The following is a 7,564-nucleotide window of genomic DNA, read 5'->3' on the forward strand; positions in this document are numbered from 1 at the left end:
CCAGAGGCTACAGATGCCCAGAACTCTGCTGGCTGGCCTTGGTGCCAGTTGAGGCAGCAGCTGGAGAAGAAATGCCTCTGCTTTTCCAGGCTGGTTTTGTAAGGGTGTATTGAGGGCAGCCCATTGGAGAGGATTTGAGGCAAGTTGCAAATCTGATGCAGGTCCCAGGGTCAGCCTCTTCTTTCCTTCCCACTGCTGCTTGCAATCCTGAGATTCAAGATGAGCTTCTTAGCTTCCTGATGGGCATCAGAAAGTCAGGAATGCTTGTCTGACTGCAGCTAATGATGGTTATTTCTGATGTAGGGTTTAGAAACCCCCAATGATTTTTTGCAAATACCTCAGGCTCATTTTGCGGAAGTGATTTAGGTACTTGGGAGCCTAAAAATCTTTGCTTGCCAGTGTGAGTCATGTCTTTGGTTGCTTTGAAAACGGCCCTGAGGCACTCCTGACATTATTAATGAGGTAGTCCTTGGTCACCCCTTGGGAGGAGAAAGCAAAGGACCAGTCGGGAAGTCACATGTGCTGCTGGTGTGGGCTTTTGCCTTGATCCACTGACCAGTCTGTGGAGCTCATCTGTTCGCTAGTGTGAGCAAGCCCAGGCTGTTGGAGGCTGTGTCCAGCATGGATGAACAGTGTTGGACATTGGTCTGCGGGCTGTAGGCTTGGCCCAATTAATGCTGGTTCCAGTGCTACACGGTGCTCTTTGAGAGACCAGACAACTGAAGCTGGATAAAATCAGCTTTGCAGTTTTGAAGTTTAAAAGGCAAATTTGGGCTCCTAAACGAAGCACAGATGTTTATAAATTCCCTCCCATTGGTCTGGGATAATTAAACTATCTTTAATGAAGTGAGAGCTGAAATATTAAATGCCAGTCTCATATCAAAGATTATTGACACATTATGTAAAATGCATAAAATACATATATTCAAATATTAAGTAAGAGAAAAAAAAGACTTTTAAAGTCCTCCACTCCAAGTCTGAAAGAGAAACACAGAATTGTGAGAAGGATAAAATATACTTTATTTCATCCAAGAACTAAATAACAAAGTTTGTTAAAGAAATACAGGTGATTCACAGTGTCCCATGCTGAGAGCAGAGATAAGTGTTTCATTTTCCATGATCTTTGTGTCGCACCTTGATGCTATTTTTAATGTGTTTCTAATTTCCTCTTAAAGCCTTCCCCACACTATCATCAGTGATCTCTGAAGCCAGGTATATGATCCTTTCTGCCTTTTTCTGTTTCTCTAGGCTAGTTTAATCACTGTATTGATGTCCCTGATGACTTGCCCTTCTGGCAACTTAGACCCCTCTTGTCACTGTGGTACATGAACATGTAGTAGGAAAAGAGGATTTGTCCTCCCTGTGCTGCTCTGCTGGAGGGTGTTTGCTGCTGCCTTTGGTCTGGGATGGGTAAATACTAACTTTAATGCAGTTGTGTCTCTGGGGCGTGGGGTTCCTGGCAGGTAAAGTGCTTCAGGTTGCTGAGAGTGTGGAGTTTTTCCAACAGGGCTTTAAGGCATTGACTTAGCTCAGAGGGCATGGGCTGTGCCATCAGGGAGACCTTCTTCCTTGCTTGCCCATGCCATATGCTCTTTTTCTATGATTTGCTTTAGAGCAGAAAGGTGAAGCTGATATGACAAGTGACAGAATCCTATTTGGTTGGTATTGGATATAAACTATGACTCTGCTCAAGTTTTAAGTTGGAAACCAGCCCAGGAAAAGTTGCTGATGGTGTGGAAATATTCACTTTCAACATGAGAATGATATTTCTTTTTACTTTGAAAGGGTATTTTTCAATTAATTTTTTTCCATCGTATTACATGTACATAGCAAGAAATAAAAGGGACCAGAAACTATTCCACATTCCCCCCTCCCCCCCCCTTTCCACAAATTCTAAATTTTAGGGTAGCATGCCGATTTGAAATTATGCCAGGCTTTGAAATCTGGAAATAGTTTACAAAATGTAATGTGGCTTTATCTCTCTACTTTCCAAGGTGGTTACCCTGTAATAGAGGCAGAAGGGACTGGGAGTGACTGGGATTGTGCTATTGAGCCCCTGGTTTTATCCTGTGCTGGATGCTCTGCAGTGTTAAGGCAGGACCATGGATGGAAGGCTGTGTTGTAGTGCAATGGTCAAACCCAAACCCCCATTTGAGCATGTTTGAGTCCTGCTGACCCTCGATGTCTGCAGTCAGGGGACACAGTCTGGGGTTTTGCCCTCCTTTTCTCAGGTGCTTTGCTTTGTTCAGCTTAGGAGGAAATTGGCAGTGGAGAACTCTCTTCCAGAGGGTTTCCCAAGCCTTGCAGATGGACTTGGTGATGCCTTGAGAAGGAGGAGAGGTGAGTGTCTTGGGCTGGCTCTGATTTTGGCTGTTGATTGAGTGAAAACATTGGCAGAGTTTGCCACCTCTGAGGTCTTTGCATCTCTCAAATGCAGTGAGAGTTTCTCCTGCTCCCTGGTGTGGGTGCCACTGGTCCTGCCAGCTAACTGCAAACATCTACTGAGCACTGGCCTCACCAAGATGTCCCCTCAGAAGGTCTTGAAAATAAGGAGATGAAAAAGGAGCAAAAGAGGAAAAAAAAAAGTCACTCTAAAATACAGACTAGTTTTGATTTATTGCCTGTTGTATAAAATGTAACCTTTGTTTCCTATTTATAATGAGACTGTGATAACTGGACAATCAACCTAAACTTTAATGATTTAAACATACTTGTAAACTGTCAAGTCAAAAGTTTGCGAGTGACTATAAACATATGTTGGTGAGCCCTATATGCTAATAAATTCATTATTATGTTGCCCCAGTGGGAAACATGGAGATGGCAGGCTTTTTTTTATGATAGGTCTTTTATTGTTTGTCACATCTGCAACACATTAAGGGTTTTGAAGGCAGATGATGTTTACAATAAGGGGGAGGACTGAAAACCTCCCAACTCAGAGAAGAGTGCATCCTGTTTGTCAATAGAGTACCCATGGTGCTGGCACCCTGGCCATGCAGCTCTAAAAATAGAGCTCTGTACATACACACACATATATTTATGCCACACCAATGGCAAATCATGTCTGCAAATGAATTATAGTATTTCCCCCCAAATTATGAACCAGTGAAAATGTCTTCCAGGCTCTGTGATGCAAACATGTGCTCACAGCCTTCTGGGATCAGTCATCCTGCACTAGGCACTCAAAGGAAAAAGAGCTCGGGGTGGTTGGTGCTTTGCTGGTGCTCCAGCCAGCCACCCACTAATTAGCTCACCTCGGGTGTGCTCACTCCAGATGCCACTTGGAACCAAAGAGATCATTGCCAGGGAGCTTGAAAATAAAACATGGACGCTGGACAGGCTCCTGTGCCAGGTGTGGGCTTTATTAAATGCTGGGGGAGAGGAGGTGCAGGCATTTCAGAGGCTTTGCAAAGGTGGTTTGGTCCAGCTCACCTGTGCCCCATGGCATCTCACAAGCTTTGCTGGGAGGAAAAGATCTGTTTTAGTAGGTGAAACACCCAGGGAACATTCTGAACAATCCAGCAACTGGGGGAAGGGGTTGGGAGCTTGAGGGGAAGATTTACTCTTCCAAAATATCTGTGTTAGGCAGCAACAAAAGTTGTCTTGGGAACAGATGGATTTGGCAGAATTAAGCAGAAATAGTTTGTCCTGGGAAGGGAAGTTGGCCTCATCCCATGAGATATGTGTGCAATAAAGATATATAAAGATGGCTCTGGAAATCTGTGTATGTAAAACAGCTCCCCTGCCTGGCTGCTGCTACTGCAATAACCTGCAGTTAGTTTTCCTCTCGGCTGTCCCTTGGCTATTTCTAAGGGGAAGAGGGAGTTTGTAGGTTAAGCCCCCAAGGAAGCTCCAAGTTTTCCTGCACCTTGCCCATTTGCAGCCAGACCCTTTGTGGGTTTCCAGCAATTCATACCATACCTAGGCGCTATTTGAAAAATCAGCACAGTCTCCCCCATGACTTACCAGATCTGTAACTCTTTAGTCTAGCTCGCTTTGCCACTGATTTATTCTCTTGGCAGGATTTTTTCTGAGTGCTCTCATCAAATTACAGGCTTGAATATTGCCTCTGAGCTGTCCAAGTGTGGTCTCTTCCCAGGTGGAAAGGCTGTTTGCTGGTAGCCCCTTTCTCCATGTTACAAAGGTGGTTTTGCTTCCAAATGGGAATATAGGCACGTCACAGGGCAGGGGAGGTCTCTGTGTTTGTGTGGTGGCCATGCCCTGTGTGGGCACAGAGTGGGAACCCTGTGTTTTCTGTCCTTCACCATGTTTTTGGAAGCTGCTCTGAAACCCTGTGAGTTGCAACTTTCATCCTATTCTGCTTTTAAACAACTCCAAATGCCCCAGTAAAGCATTCCATGTTAGAGGTCTCAGTGCTGAGATGTTCCTACAGCTCAGCCTTTGGTGACCTTCCTCCCCTCACTCCATCTTCTCCCAGATTTATTTCAGGAGGGTGCCATCAATCCAAGCTCCCTCCCTGAGGCTGCTCATTTTGGGGGTCAAACATGTACCAGGGGGTTCCCCTGTCAAGGTGGTGGCTGTGAGTGGCAGAGGGGGAGGCCAGACAAGGTTGCTTTGGGTGCTGCCCTCCTGGTTTCTGCTGCTCATTTCTGTGGGAAAAGTTCCTTAGAAATGCGCTTTTGTGCTGGAAGAGGGGATGCTCCCAACATGGGAATAGCAATCAGTCTGCCGAGGGTCACTCCATGTGTGTACTGGGAGACAGACCAACACTAGTTAAAATATTTACAAGATCATGTATTCCCATCCTTTACCACAATGATCACTGCTCTGCCAATGCCTCAAGGGTGCCCCTGTCCCAGTACCTGTATCTGCTGACACTGCTCTGCTCCATTTACTGCTGGGTCTTGGGCTGTTCATCCCTCTGCTGAGACAGGCATTTTCAAATACCTGAATGACTTTTAAAATACTCCTTCCACAGGTGGGACATATCCCCATCTGTGTGGGTTTTGCTGACAGCGCAGGGCCATGTGGCTGTTGTCCCATCCTCATGAACAGCCTGCAGGCTTGGATGGTCGTACTGTCAAATATCATGTATGCGGTATCAATATTTACTGTTCATGGCTCTGCTCAGCTTTCAGCAGGGCTGGCCTGTCCTTTGCTCAGGCACCAGGTGAGCTGGGTTGGATTGACACAGCATCCTTCCCATGAGTTTTTCTATCTGCTAAAAGCTTTAGCACTTAGCATTTTAGTAGCAGAAACATTTTTTTTTTTATTTTTCTTTTCTCCAAAGAGAGTGCTGTTGATAGCAGAAACATGCTGTTTTACAAGACATTCATCCTGTCCCAGGGTGAAAAAATGACAAGGCCAAATGTCAGCTAGATTATCCTGATGGAAGAGCTGGAATTGTACCAACTAAAAAAATGCAGTAGCCTGATTATTGCTTTTCTATTTCAAATGTTTGTGTTTATTGAATTTTTCTTTTAATGAAGATTTGGTAGAAAGTCAAGAATTCCTCATCATTGTCTAAATAAAAGCTGAAAGATGGAGAGGGAGTCACGTGTAGCAGTTGACTGATGCTCTGATTGAGTGGCAAGTTCATTAATTTACTTTTGACGTCAGCAAAAAAAAGATTTTTTTTATTGACAGACTGGGAAAATTATTGGTGGTGTTTGGACAAGGGCTTGTTCATAGCATCCTTCAGCTAGCTGTGACTCTTGCAGGCCTCAGACTGTACACAGTGTGTATATTTTGAAGGGTTCTTGTGACCTCTGTGCCCTGAGTTCCTCCAAAGAAACACTAAGTTCACAACTGAAGAAGCAGAAGGTCATCTATCAGAATTTGTACTTTGAGAAAAGCTATATATGTGCAAAAACCATTGGTGGAATCGGCAAGTAAGTCCACTGGACATATTAATCTCATGGTTCTATTTTTTTTATTTCAATTGCACTTCAATTTTTAACTGTTGTTTAACTTTTTCAGTGTTGTGCTTACAAATCCAAGCCCATCTGAGCAATTTGTATCTGGTATTTTCAGGACTTCCTCTGCCTCAGTCCATTCTCACTCAAAGCAAAGAATGATGTACCATTTTTAAAAAGCTGAATCAGAGGAGGGGACATTCATAAATCACATGAAGCATTACATTCCCAGTGTGAGCAGACACTGGTCTAAATCCTTCTTTTGGAAGATGAGGCTGATCTGTGGGCTCAGTGTGAGGAGACTGGGTGGGGCTGAAGGGCTGGAAACACACTAAAGGTCAGATGAGATGATGCTTCTGCTGTAACACGTAAAAATATGCCAAGGTCTTTGGGAATCTGTGATTGCTCATCACTCCCAAATGTTTATAATGCCAATCTGCTGGCAAAAGCATCTAGTTAGGCTGCAGGTTTGAATAACAGTTTGTACTATGCCAGGGTGTCTAAGGAGATACTTTTCAACAGTGTCATTTGGGAGCTAATGTTTCTTTAAATTGTTACTGCATGCAGCATCTTACAAGACTGAACGCCTCAAAACAATTTCAAGTATGCAAAAATGTGCCCAGTTGCAATAGTGATGGCCATATTTTTCTTTAAAGGATGATGAATCTGTTTTTTGTGGCTGAAAACATATGAATTCTGATGAAGTTGGGAAACACAATTCCTGACTTGGATACATTCTTGCTTTTCTTTTTTTTGCTGTTTTTCCTTGTGGAGAGGCAAAATAGTTTAACTGGTTTTCTTTTTAAGGGACAACAATAAAGGCATATTTCAGACAGAAGCAGATCAGGTGCTACTTACTAAAGGCCTGATAAGATAACCTTACACTGATGGTCAGGGTACCGTATCTGCACATTTTGTTGTACAAAGGGAGGTTTGTCTGCAAGCTCGATAACAATATAACATGTTGATTGACTTTGCACATAGGAGAGGGTGCCCCTTTCATGAGTGGCTTGGCTTTTACTAATGCCTTACTGCAGGTAAGCTGATAAAAGCGATTATGGGGATGTAATAAATGACACAGCCCTGCTCAGCATTGTGGGAGAGGGCTCTGGCCCTGGAGTGTGTTCCGGCTGTCCTGGTTGATGTATGTGCTCAGCACTTGTGTCAATGTGCCAGCACTCAGCTGTAAAACATCACAGGATGTCCTGTGGGCACAGGGCTGGGTCATCCCTCTCCTGCCCTATGCCTGCTGCAGCTCCTGTTCCCTGAAAATGTGCTCAAGGCCAACTTGGTCTGAGCAACCTGCTCTAGTGGAAGGTCCCTGTCTGTGGCAAGTGTGGTGGAACTAGATGATCTTTAAGGTCCTTTTCAATGACAAAAGAAGACAAGTTCACAGAACTAAGGTCCATCAAGGACTAAAAAACATGTCTGCCCAAAAAGTGTCTTGGGGTGTCTTGGTTTGAAAGACAGGTGTCTGCCAAGGAAGGCAGGAATCTCCCTTGAAATGAAAAAAAAAATTGCAACCCCCTTCCCTCTGAGTTATTATAATTTTGAAATTAAGGGGCTTTCAGGCAAAGGTATGAGGAATAGGAATAACAGTTCTTTACTATTATATATCTGTATGTGTATAACCAGTCAAACAAACAACAATAACTCTGGCAGTAACAGCAAACAATCACAAACCCAGTCCC

At 44.0% G+C, this 7,564-nt stretch overlaps 1 protein-coding gene across 3 annotated transcripts in view; it reads left to right on the forward strand.

The window, feature by feature from the left end:
* Positions 1 to 7,564, forward strand: part of LOC103622915 (glypican-4) — a 227,116-nt gene that overhangs the window by 114,858 nt on the left and 104,694 nt on the right. The window lies entirely within an intron of this gene.

This window comes from Corvus brachyrhynchos, unplaced genomic scaffold (assembly GCF_000691975.1).
Source record: "Corvus brachyrhynchos isolate BGI_N302 unplaced genomic scaffold, ASM69197v1 scaffold220, whole genome shotgun sequence".
Lineage (NCBI taxonomy): Eukaryota > Metazoa > Chordata > Aves > Passeriformes > Corvidae > Corvus > Corvus brachyrhynchos.